General features: G+C 41.3%; 1 protein-coding gene across 1 annotated transcript in view; it reads left to right on the top strand.

Annotated features, from left to right (window-relative positions):
* The window catches only part of LOC126089510 (GTP-binding protein Rhes-like), a 463,392-nt gene that overhangs the window by 266,888 nt on the left and 182,488 nt on the right, over positions 1 to 14,016 (top strand). Inside the window, exon 2 of the mRNA XM_049906915.1 lies at positions 9,602 to 9,669. The gene's annotated coding sequence lies outside the window, so the exon portion shown is untranslated. The remainder of the gene's footprint in view (positions 1 to 9,601; positions 9,670 to 14,016) is intronic.

Below are 14,016 nucleotides of genomic sequence, written 5' to 3'. Positions count from 1 at the left end.
TCCTGACTAATGTCTTGAACTTCAGCTTACTCTTCATCACTACTATATAGGGATCTGAATCTATATCTGCTCCTGGGTACGCCTTACAATCCAGTATCTGATTTCGGAATCTCTGTCTGACCATGAAGTAATCTAATTGAAATCTTCCCGTATCTCCCGGCCTTTTCCAAGTATACCTCCTCCTCTTGTGATTCTTGAACAGGGTATTCGCTATTACTAGCTGAAACTTGTTACAGAACTCAATTAGTCTTTCTCCTCTTTCATTCCTTGTCACAAGCCCATATTCTCCTGTAACCTTTTCTTCTACTCCTTCCCCTACAACTGCATTCCAGTCGCCCATGATTATTAGATTTTCGTCCTCCTTTACATACTGCATTACCATTTCAATATCCTCATACACTTTCTCTATCTGTTCATCTTCAGCTTGCGACGTCGCCATGTATACCTGAACTATCGTTGTCGGTGTTGGTCTGCTGTCGATTCTGATTAGAACAACCCGGTCACTGAATTGCTGACAGTAACACACCCTCTGCCCTACCTTCCTATTCATAACGAATCCTACACCTGTTATACCATTTTATGCTGCTGTTGATATTACCCGATACTCATCTGACCAGAAATCCTTGTCTTCCTTCCACTTCACTTCACTGACCCCTACTATATCTAGATTGAGCCTTTGCATTTCCCTTTTCAGATTTTCTAGTTTCCCTACCACGTTCAAGCTTCTGACATCCCACGCCCCGACTCGTAGAACGTTATCCTTTCGTAGATTATTCAATTTTTTTCTCATGGTAACCTCCCCCTTGGTAGTCCCCTCCCGGAGATCCGAATGGGGGACTATTCCGGAATCTTTTGCCAATGGAGAGATCATCATGACACTTCTTCAAATACAGGCCACATGTCCTGTGGATACACGTTACGTGTCTTTAATGCAGTGGTTTCCATTGCCTTCTGCATCCTCATGTCGTTGATCATTGCTGATTCTTCCGCCTTTAGGGCCAATTTCCCACCCCTAGGACAAGAGAGTGCCTTGAACCTTTATCCGGTCCTCCACCCTCTTTGACAAGGCCGTTGGCAGAATGAGGCTGACTTCTTATGCCGGAAGTCTTCGGCCGCCAATGCTGATTATTTATCAAAATTTATGCAGTGGCGGGGATCGAACCCGGGACCACAGACGTTTTGATTATGAATCAAAGACGCTACCCCTACACTACAGGTATAGATATATTAATTGCACTAAAAAGTCACGCTACAAAATGGAGATCCACAATGAGGCCCCTTTCAAATTCCGTTAGGCACTGATAACGCTGTCTCATACATGTACGCCGGCTGGAGTGGCCGAGCGGTTCTAGGCGCTACAGTGTGGAACTGCGCGACCGATACGGTCGCAGGTTCGAATCCTGCCTCGAGCATGGATGTGTGTGATGTGCTTAGGTTAGTTAGGTTTAAGTAGCTCTAAGTTCTAGGGGACTGATGATCACAGCAGTGAAGTCCCATAGTGCTCAGAGCCGTTTGAACCATTTCATACATGTACACGGCATCTGTATGTTATTCAGAGGTATCATCATCTGATGACATTCACACTCCTTATATACTTTACTAGCCCTGGGAACAACATTAAACACGAACAACACTAACGCACTTAGGTGAAGGTTCCATCACTCACAGATAACTGCAATACTAATCCTTTACACACCTGTCAATGGTGCGCACGTCTGTAATGTTACACAGGCATCCGAGCATGTCTTCTGGGTACTTCATTTTCTTTGTCAGGCAGTGTACTTTCCAAATCCATGTGAATGTGTGTGTGAATTAAAATTTATTACATTAGTTTTGGAATGCTTATCACAGTAACAGTAGGCTCTGTTACAGAAGAAATTATCTGCTTCAAGTAAAGTGTGTTGTGTGCAGTTTTACAATCTATACCTTGAGATCACGCTCATGATCGATTTCAACGGTTGTGATTTGCCCACACACGTGCGATCTGCTAACATTTCTCGCGACCTGGCGATTACAGATTTCTGAGACTTGTCGTTCGTCTGTGGGATCCCTTCAAAACAAGACACAATCGTTTGAAAATTATGATAGGATGTTAGAAGATACACCTCGGGGGGTCACGGCCAAAAATGGCTTATGACTGATTCTTTTTTGTCTTTCCAATGTATGGAGACACCTTGTATAATTTCATGCCTCATACGCGTTATTTTCTAATTTCCAGTTCAGTACTTGGTAATGGTAGAGTTACGTGTGAAGAAAGCTTTCTTAACTTGCGACAGCAAGATTCCTGTTAAGCGCCTTGCAGATGTCATCTTGAAGTGTTTCGTGTCTTACTACAATCCTTTCAGCCGTACAGTATCTTCTCCACTATTCGTGTTTATATTGCTGTTATTCCTCGTCTGACTACCGCTTTCATCTCTTTAGTGAATAATTAATGAAGGGAATGCCAACACTGTTACCTTATTTAACTACTGCTACCATATTTTTTACGGGATGGTTAATGTCGCTAATTCTTAAAAGAAAGTGAAAGCGTAACTGGGGTTGTTTGGTAGAATGAAGTAATGGGATGGCAGTGAAAAGAAAATTCATATTAAAGTTTTGTAATTTTTTTTTTAATTTAGAACATAGTTAGACAGCAGGTAAGGGATGTGGTTAAGCTTTCAAGAGAAAACCGGAATATCTTTAGCAATGTTACCATTCTAGATGGAAATACGTACAGCAACGACCACAGAGAGAAATACAGAAATACACACACACACACACACACACACACACACAGAGAGAGAGAGAGAGAGAGAGAGAGAGAGAGAGCGCTCAATGTGAACACACGAATTCATCGGCACGTGGCTACTCAGCGGGCATTGGTAGCTAATCCGGCAGACGTTGTGGCTGTAATAACGCCACGTGCCATCGCGATCATAACGTTGGTTTAAATTATCTACGGTTTCTGATTAAAAGTGCGTGCTGTATGGTACTCACATTGACCCTTGTCTATCGCAGACGATGTTTTCGTCTGAACCAGCCAAGTCGTATGTTCAGTATGTCAGTGCATGGCGCAAAATTTCAAAATAACTTACAAAATGTGCTATACTTTTTGCTGACCTAGCTACCCGTAAAGAAAGGACGTGGAAGAGAAATAGCAGAGCTAGAGTGCAACACTTATTTTTTGAATGAAGATTTCTGCAGAAAATTGCACTCGTTTATGAAACAGTTGGCAACGAGACATTCCAATGTTGTTCTTGCTTTAGACATGGCCCATAGCAGAAACATGTAAGAAGTTTCAAAGGAAAGCAAAACGTCCTTCTTATATATGTAAAAGAGTGATCAAATTCCACCTAGCAGGTATTCAACTTCGTTGTACGTTCTTAGCACTGCAGTGTCCACCGACTTGCTTCGTATAGTGTAACGAAAAACTCCTGGACATTTCGTTTAATATCTCAAGTAAGATGTGCCAGTTAAGGATACGTCACACTATCATTATTTAGCGAGAAAATGTACAACTTAATGAAATTATGTGCAATTCAGTTAGCTACCTGACGAGCAACAGAATAGGATATCAGAGCTGCGAATGCAGTATCTGGTAAAAGAATCCGGAAACTGCTATGCAATGGACCGAGCGAAGTGGAGCTGTTGTTAGCACTCTGGACTCGCATTTGGGAAAACTCATCAAGATTTAGGTTTTCCGTGACTTTCGCTGAAGGAAAATACCGGGATGATTCCTCTGAAAAGGACACGCCCGATTTGCTTCCCCATCTTTTACACTTCGAGCTCATTGCCCTTCTCTAATGATCTCGTTGTCTACGGACGTTAAATTCTAATCTTCCTTCCTATTGTGACGGTCACCATGCTAGTCCTTGCGTATAAGGTCACCATTCTTTATAAAGTTCATTGAGCAGACAGTCCGACAACGTATTACATTCTCCCATATACATCTTGCGTAATGATTAAGACGAGAAAATTCGAGAAATTAGAGCGAATACAGAGGCTTACCGGGAATCATTCTTCCCATGTGCCATTCGCGAGTGGAACAGGGTAGGAAGATCAGTTAGTGGTACCACAAGTAAACTTCACCAAACACCATTAAGTAGCTTGCACAGCATCTTATAGATGTAGATGAAGAAAATGTCGGTCAAGAGAGCTGAGAGGCTTCTTACGTGGGCTAGTCACTGGATGTCACCTGAGTAACAAATCCATCGGGAACATTTTAACACTGCTAAAGCAGCCAAGATCGACTTTCTTTGATGTGACTGTGAAAGCGAAGAAACCAGCACAGCTGATCAAAGAACAGACAGAGCTCGTTTATTGACGTACATGAAGAGTGGAATATTGTGGAAAGCGCTCATAGAAACTTGCATGGAGCCTGCCTTGGAATCACTACCAGCAGTCCACTGTGCACATGTGTGCATAGTGTTTTAAAAAGAATGGGGAACGATAGTCGAGCTGCTCCTCATGACCACACATTTCTGTAGCTAGTGCTATGCGACGATTAGGGCAGCGTCAAGAGGGAAGCCAATGCACAGTGGACGACTGGAAACGATTTGGAGTTGAGGATCAAACCATATTCCGTGGCTGTCTGATGAGTATGTTTTGGTTCGATTACTACCTGCAAAACGTTACATGCTACCATGTGTTGCGTCAATAGTGAAGTATGGAGGAAGTAGTGTCATGGTATGGGGGTGTTTTTAGTGGTTAGGGTATGATCCCCCAATCGAGCCTAAGAAAACGCTAAATGCGGAAGAATACGAACATAGTTTACGTTACTGTGTACGGTAGAGGCACGGTGCGGAGACGATGTTGTATTAGCATGATAATGCATCCCACAATAAAGCAGCATCTGTAATGCAATTGATTGTGTTCAGTAACATTCTTGAAATGGACTGATTTGCCAAGAGCCCCAAACTGTACCCAATGGGACACCTTTAGGATGAATTATAATGTCGACTTCGTTCAAGATTCCAGGGCCATCATCATTACCTTCTCTGGTTTCGGCCCTTGAGGAACATAGGCCTGCCGTTTCTCCACAGACATTCCGAAACCTCACTGAAAGTGTCCTCAGTAGACTTCAAGCCATCATAAAGGCAAAGTGTGGACATACACCATATTAATGTCCTATAATAGATGTTCGGATACTTTTTATCAAATAATACATTTGTTAGTGATTAACTACATACACCAAAAAAAGTTTTGCTTCACCCCGGTTCCCTATCCTGGAGATAGACGTTGACCGTGAATATTGTATCACAGACTCGGTCACTCTGACTGTTCAGAGAAGTCACTAAACCCGCCCAAAGATGTAAACAACAGTGTATGAGCTGCGCTCATTAGACGGAGCGGGTCCTACAGCCGATCATTTCCAGTCATTTCTCCAGGAAGAAGGTACACGGCTCGTGTTGTCTGTAGTTCAACCACGCCTAGACGGTCAATACTGCGGTTCGATCGCGTCCGCATTATTACTTGTGCCAGGAAGGGCTCTCAGCAAGGGAAGCGTCCAGACGTCTCTGAGTGAACCAAAGCGATGTTGTTGGGACATGGAGGAGATGCAGAGGGACAGGAACTGTCGATGACATGCATCGCTCAGGCCGCCCAAGGGCTACTACTGCGTTGGATGACCACTACCTACGGATTATGGCTCGGAGGAACCCTGACAGCAACGTCACCATGTTGAATAATGCTTTTCGTGCAGAAACAGGACGTCGTGTTACGACTCAAACTCTGCTCAGTAAGCGGCATGATGTGCAACTTCATGCCTGGGATGAATTGAAAAGGCTGTTTATGGACGACGTGACCCACCATTCACTCTGAGGGATCTACGTCGAATCGACTTTGAGGAGTGGGACAATCTGGACCAACAATGCCTTGATGAACCTGTAGATAGTATGCCACGACGAACACAGGAATGAATCAATGCAAGAGTCCTTTTACTGGGTATTAGAAGTACCGGTGTGTACAGCAATCTGGAGGTCTCGTTGTATGGCGGTACAACATGCAATATGTGGTTTCCATGAGCAATAAAAAGGGCGGAAATAATATTTATGTTGATCTCTATTCCCATTTTCTGTACAAGTTCCCAAACTCTGGGAACCGAGGTGATGCAAAGCCGCCTGGAGTGGCCGAGCGGTTCTAGGCACTACAGTTGCTACGGTCGCAGGTTCAAATCCTGCCTCGGTCATGGATGTGTGTGATGTCCTTAGGTTAGTTAGGTTTAAGTAGTTCTAAGTTATAGGGGACCGATGACCTCAGAAGTACCATAGTGCTCAGAGCCATCTGAACCGAGGTGATACAAAACTTTTTTTGATGTGTGTATTAATGTGGCGAGTGATACTTTTCACTTCCCCAGTGATCTGGCTGCGATTAAATGATCAGATATTTTATATCGTAATGATATTCTCATTATTCCTACCCATTTTATATTACAATCTAAATTTACATCTGTATCTATATGCTGCCAACCACGTTACGTTGTGTGAAGTTTGGTAATTCTAGTACAATTTCCTACTTGCACTGCCCTGATCAGCTACACGGAGTGGAAAACAGCTGTCGACATGCCTCTGTATCAGCTCTGATTTCTCTGAATTGCTCGCCATGATCATTTCGCGGGCATGTGTGGGAGGAAGCATATTGATGTTGCAACGTACGCACTCCGAGCGTCATCAGTAAACCTGTCCGTGATACACCCCGTCCGTGTAGCGTCTTCCACTGGAATTTTTGTAGCGTTTCAGTAACGCTCTCGTGCCTATTAAACATCGCTTAACGAAATGTGCTGTTCTTCATCGGATTTTCTCTATCTCTTCTTTTAATCCAACCTAGATATAATCGTAGACCAAAGAGCAGTATTTGATAATCTGTGTTGCAAGTGCTTTCGGAGTGTGTGATGATGTTTGGTTTGTGGGGCGCTCAACTGCGTGGTTATCAGCGCCCGAATGCAAGTGCTTTCGTGGATGAGTTGCATTTTCCATTATTTTCCTTCTATAAATCTTAGCCTGGCAAACATTTTTCCTGTAATTAGTTACATTCCACTTTAGGTCACTCCGTTCAGTGACTACTAGGTATTTTATGTTTATTTCTGATTCCAGTAGTTTATCGTAAACAGCGTAGTGAGTTTCTTTGACTATTTACGCACAATATGGCGCGTTTATTTCCTTGTATGGTTAAATGCTAGTCCCTGCACTAATCGTCCATTCTCTGCAGGTCCCCCTGATTTTCACTACAGTCTCAACATACACCCTCCAAAGCCTCATTTTTACCAGTTAAACACAAGTCCAGTGCCAGAATCCAAAGAAAGTCATTAATTACAAACGAGTCTAGTAACAAGTGGTTACAGAAATTAGTGTTAATCAAAAAAGGTTTTGACTCACTAGTTATTAAAATAACATGCCAGAGACCAGAAATTATTTGCGAAAATAAAGAAGGTGGTGTCGAAAATACAAATCAAAACAATCTCACAACCTGCCAATGAATGCTGCAAAGAGCCACAAGTTTAAAGTGAGTGTTAAGGCTTGTTAACAGTGATAAATTCAATACCATGAAAGACCACACCAGTAGATTAAATGTAAAATGATACAGTCACTAAAAATTAATACGAAAACAACGCAGTTAGATAATTTAGACTGAGAAAAATTTATTCTGAAAAACAAAATCAAAATTTCTAAAGCTAAACCTGGGAGTAAAGACATTATATACCGTTAGTTTATTCACTGCATACCGTAAATTTATTCACTGTACACCAGCACAAAATGTGAAAGCGAACATCACTGTTTTACGGCTTAGAGAGGACACAAATTTATTGTAGCCTTTTAAACTGTCCATTAGCAGCCTGCACCATCAGTATACGACCACGCTTGTCACCACGTGGAAATAATTACTCGATAAAATCCGGCCTCCACAGCAGAACGGCAATCAGGAGCTACCGTGATCCTTCTGATAGACGATTACTGTGTCGCTGCGCTTACGCAGGTGTTCAGTTGGCCACTCGTACTATTAAACGTGTTATTGAAATCTGGACGTACTTTGAATGTTAGTTTGATATCCGTGGATTTTCGTTGCAGCTGCGCGTTTGAACACTCTAATATGGAACGCTGCTTTTTATTTTATCTTATTTTACGATACAACAGCTCTCCTTCCGTGCTGGTATTTGCTTTTGAGGTAGTCAGCGCTCTGTATTGAGCACTCTGGTGGATCACGAAAGCCACCGAGATTGTAAGCAAAACTGTTTGTAACAGCAATATGCACTTGCAATGTATTCGCACAATAAAAACAGTTGCAGGTGAGCTTGCTCCGCCTTTGCAGAACCCAAACACACATGCAAGCGGTAATCGCGAAATGCAGAAAAAGCATCTGAATCAATACTATAAAATTCTGTTATATCACTGTCTGGTGGGTACGCTCCATAATGTGAGTTCTTCTTCGCTTTGTGAGGGGTAATAATTATTATACATAACTGACTTGTTACGTGTACTCCATCGAACGCTGCCATAAATGGTACTTTGCAGTTTGTATTAGCGATCTCAGTAGCTTTGTGTTCCTCTAGTAAACAGTATCTTGAATATCTCATTGGCACATTTACATCACAGTAAACAATTTATTCTACTTTTAGAAAAGTATTAGGGACTCTTTGAGTGAAACTGCCACACAATCCGAGATCTTATTTATGAGAGAGAGAGAGAGAGAACGCAATATAAAATAGAGTGTATCTTATCCTATGAATTAATATGCAGCATTAATAGAACTCCTTTACTTGTGAGTGGCTGATCGAAATAAAAAGTACTCTATATCTTATCGACTATAGATATTGCTGAGCGGCTAAAACGCCTGCGACCTTGTACTGAACTAAACACTCTGGAGCGCGGGATTTTGTGAAGAACTGTCGCCAAGTCTGCACGTTTCTGTGGTCGTTGTCATTGAAGGTAAAATCTTGTAGGATATCAGGGCGCGTCATTTTCCTTTTCAAGTTCTTCTACTCGATCGACGTATCAAACCATCTATTGCGATCTCGTGGTGTTCACGTTCAGCTAAGATCAGATGTTGAAACGTCGATCGATTAGAATAATCTGGAGAGGAAAATGACATGGCCTCGAATCCACTAAGAATTAACCTTCAGTGCCGAAATTATTAGCAGTTCTGCATTACGTTTGGTACAATATTATATTAAACGCGGAACTGCGGAGTATCAAAGGCGTTTATTTGTCTAAAGCCGTAAAGAAGCACATATTCTAACCTTTTTTGTGGTTATTGCATATTTCATTACGGTGTACCAGAAATGAAATTATGAAACAGTCATTCTTTCATTAAATTAATGAGTTATTTGTGTAATTCGAGGTGGTGTATGTTGAATACTGACTCGAACATGTCTCCGATATTTTTTACCGTCGTATTACAGTGATGAGTGTATAGAAATTACCATTTTACTTTCAGATTCAGATTGATGTTCCTAAATCAATGAGTTCGAATGTAAAGACAAATATGAGTGTCCTGGAGACGCTGTGCATTTTCGTGTTACGAGCACGTGAGAAAAAGAATTACGAACCATCTAAATAATGGAAAAAAATCATAATTTAACTGTCTGCCTGTTCATTTTGTTAATAGAGTCTATTTCGTGTGTCAACAGGTGAAACTAGAACGTCCTTCATCTTCTCGGGAACGACCAAGTCACTTCGCTTCTCCACACGTTGTTTGGTAAGTATCCTTTTAACATCATGAATCCTCTGCTTGCACACCAATGGAAAGATTTCTAACATTCGTAGGCAGATTCATGCAGTCATCATCCTGGCTATTTAATTCGTGCCATCTTATAAGCTACCTCTTCTGTATATCCATAGATTCGTTGATTGTGTTTTCCTCTCCTCCTCCTCGCCCACTTTCTTTCTGAGGCCTTAAGTGTCCTCTTTCCTCCTCTGCTCAATTTGTAACCATCCATCCTGTTTCTGTACCGTTCTGCATCACTGATCTACGGCGTGTAATTTCGCCAGTTGTAATTTCTCAGAGCGTATATTACTGAATTCAATAATCCACTTGGTTCTTGTCATTCCATTGTTTCCCACTCATTTTCTGACTTCCTGTTCTGTTCACTTTACAAATCGTGATCACATGTGCGACTAGATTTTTCTGATATCTTCCTCAAGTTCTTAAATAGTTCTACTGTTTATCATATTTCTCGTGTTTCATCTCCTCCTTTTACTAATGGTTTCTACTTTCTTCTGGTTCTCAGTTCCACTTTTTCCAGGCGGTATCGGCTCGGCCGAAAATAATCCTCTCTGTTGCCTTTTCGTGTCCAACTTTTGCATCTTTCCACATTTAAAAAAAAATTGTAAGCTTTTCTGATCACGCATCATTCTCAACTTCTTCGCCCTCTCTTTTATACCCTCAATACTCCTGTTTCTTCATAGCGAAACCCTCCCATGTTGTTAAATTTGTCCCCATTTTGCACAGTGCATTTAGGCATTTTCTAGTCTCCAGTGATGTCCAATGTCCTTTCCTTGTAGACGACTCTGCGTCTGCTTTAATAAGACTGTCAAGTTTTTTCTTGGCACATTAGCCCCCACACATAGTATTAATATGTCGCTCTCAGAAGCAAGGTAAGTGATCTTTGCACTATTGTCCCCCAGAATGTTATTTCTTTTTTTAGCATTAATGATTTTGTTCATAGCTGTAGTTCAGCAGCTGCACAATACTTCAGTATTTCACTATTCAGTTTTTTAGCATTTCCTTATCTGACTTTGTTACTCTTCGCTTCCGATGAAATAATGTAGTCAATTGTCATATCATGTCATTAAATATAAGGCAAGAACATACAGTAGTCCCAGCCGCTGGAAGACAGTTCAGACACGCAATTTTTAATTAGTTCATTAATCAACATTCATAAAATAGAAATTAGTGAGCTGCACCAAATGCACTGAGTGAGGATACTCAGTTACCTGAAAAAGTAACGATTACTGTACTACTATGTTTTAATGTCTGTTACGGGGATCCAAAAGTATATTCATAGCCAACTGACAATGTACAAGAAAAGTGAAAGGAAAAGGAAATTTAACTTTTGATTAGATTGTCCACGCTTGCTATACTGTCCAGTGAGAACGCTGTTTCTGATGACTCGTTGATTTTGGAACGAGGAAGAGTGCATGATTCACAGCTGCGGACGAAATTATCGCGAGGTGGCAGTATATATCTCACCCTGCAGATGGCTAATCTTGAGTAGACAAAATGCTCTGTGGAAACATGTGATGTATCACGTGACATTCACCAGCGCCAATCACATCCGCTACGATTTCTCGTTGCTGGGCCCAACGCGATGTGTTTAAATGGATGTTCCGTCTCCGGAAAATTCTCAAAATTACAAGTGCTGAGTGCTTCTCTAGCAGAATAACTCTAACAGTGGACTTTGACATAAGTCTTGAAGAGAATATCTGCAACAGAAATGCACTGATGGACCATTCATAATAGCACGACCTTTCATTTCTTGTAGCCAGTACCATAAGTTCTCATGGGAAATGTATTAATCTGATTAATTTGCTTTTGGATCTGTTTCTGCAGATCGGAACATTTGTTCTAAAGATCACTGCACCTGCTTAATTCCTTTATAAAATGCTGAAGTATCATTATCTTATTTCCCCGGATGTTTCATTTATTTGCATTCCCTTTTTCGGCGTGTTCTGCTCCTTTAAACGAAAGAACATTTCCATATTTCAGCTGCAACACAGAAGATAATTTAACGCTTACTGCACGGACAATACTTCCTATTCTTAAACATTTTTCAGACAATGCTTTTGGTACTGGGCTTTCCATTTTTTAATTTGAGTTGGTGTTGCGTTTCAGGTAACGCCCTATGGAACCACCTGTCGGGATAACTATATGTGACTTTCTGTAATGCTTCTTCTTCTACAGAATCACTGCAGGAACACTAAAACCATCCCACAAGTGAAAAATAAGTTTGCTGCACAAGTTGTGATGTGCATCTGCGGAAGTTTATCATTGTTACTTCCCTGTGTTGGTATTTTGTCAGCGTGTGGAAGACAGTATTAGCCACCCAGCTTGGAACAAGAAGGACGAGTGGTTACTTAAGGAAGGATAGGGACAAAACATTAAGTCGAAATTCCATTGGATTTTTATTATTCGTGCTTATACAGATTTCAGCTGTAAATAGTTATCTTCAGTGCATTTGAGTGACAACAAACTCGCAGCAGTAAATGCCATTAGACGACTTCACGTGTATATAGGCAGAAGGAAGTTATCATACAACAATACCACTTCACTGCTGCTTCTACATCTACATTTATACTCCGCAAGCCACCCAACGGTTCGTGGCGGAGGGCACTTTACGTGCCACTGTCATTACCTCCCTTTCCTGTTCCAGTCGCGTAAGGTTAGCGGGAAGAACGACTGCCGGAAAGCCTTCATGTGACTTTCAGAATATATTGAACATTTTAGACAGAATGGTTTTTGATTATGAATCCCAGACAATCCCCTAATTCCTCAGAGCTATAAGCTGTAGCTATAAATGTATTTCTCAGATGAAGTGGGCACTAGGAATTCAAATTACAGGCTTCACGTTTTGATAATCACTTTCTGGTTGCCAATATTGTAGTTAGAGAGCCAGTGTTGAGAACAGCAAACAACAGCATTAAATAAATAATAGGAACATTAACAATTATTCCACTCGCCGCCCCACACTGTAGGTGTGGGAATCATTGGCTGAAAACTAGTTTAACACCAGTGGGTACAGCGCTTCTAAATATTCAAAATGATTATCAACCTAAGTCTGAGTTCATCCACAAACTGAGATATATTTATAATATTGTAGCTAGACTGCATATCTTTGTCTTCCTTGAGTGGGCATCGTAAGGCATTTACACACACGTATACGAGGGTAATCCCAAAAGTAAGGACTCCTAAGGGACACACATGTGATAACGCAGGCTCAAACGAGAGATCCTTAATTTTAATGCTAAGCAAAAACCAAAGTAGTCCCTGCATAGTGGCAAAGTGATAAAGAGCAAGAGAACGGATACGAAGGTCTCAGGTTCAATCCGTCGTTAGGCCCATGATTTTTATGTGCCATTTTACACTTATTTCCCGACAGGCAGTGTTTGTTGATGTGAAAAATGCCGAGTTGCGCTGTGGTCCGAAAGCCACGTTAAGCTGTATGTTCCCCTATTAACTGGCTAGGTAAGTCAATTCAAAGGTCGGAGGGAAGCAACGGCATACCACCTCCAACAAGACAGTGCCTATTAAAGCACTGTGGTATTCAAACCGACTGATGACTGCTTTACTTTCTATGGGTTCTAATGATCTTCAGGTTATTAACATTTTTGTGCTATCATGCTGTAGCTTTGATACCAGTAAACGTAAGTAACCGGCCGAGCACTGTCACCGTACGAGTTGTCAAGGTGGTAGACGACGATGCTGTCGACCACAGTTATAGTCTTGGTCATCGCTATGTTTCAGTCGAATACCTGCATGTGACTTTCTGCGTATTTCGAGATACACTTTTATACACTTGGTACGCATCCAAATTTGTATCTGATAGAGCTGTATTTATCAACATGAATCAGATATGTTTTCCGTGCCATATATCGGACAACACGTGAGTGCAGCGAGATTTCGTTTGTGTGATGCGCATGGTGCAAGAAATATTTGTGTTTTGCTTGCTTCTGTGATAGGTTTCACCCAACTGAATGCGAGAAGTTCACGAATAGACTCTCAATAACTGGAATTACGCAATAATACACTTAAAAGTTGTATTTTTGCATTACGTATCCCAGTGAAAGTAACAGTAAACAGTTTATATGCCTACTTGATTATTATTCGCGCTTCACGATGCTTTCCTCAAAAAATAAAAACAAAAATAAATGAAGAGAGACAGAGAGAGAAAACAGAAATGTATTTTAAATATCAGCTCGGGGAGGCCATGTGATGTAAAGCAAGGATAGTTGATAGGTATATCTCGTTGTACTAGCGATATGTATGGCAACAGGGTTCTTTCTTTTCTCTCTGCAAACAACCAGAACAGAATTCAGTAGCAAAGTG

The sequence above is a fragment of the Schistocerca cancellata genome, chromosome 1, assembly GCF_023864275.1.
Source record: "Schistocerca cancellata isolate TAMUIC-IGC-003103 chromosome 1, iqSchCanc2.1, whole genome shotgun sequence".
In the NCBI taxonomy this organism is placed as follows: domain Eukaryota; kingdom Metazoa; phylum Arthropoda; class Insecta; order Orthoptera; family Acrididae; genus Schistocerca; species Schistocerca cancellata.
Note: the sequence above shows the minus strand (reverse complement) of the source record. Positions and strands in the feature narration are given on the sequence as shown.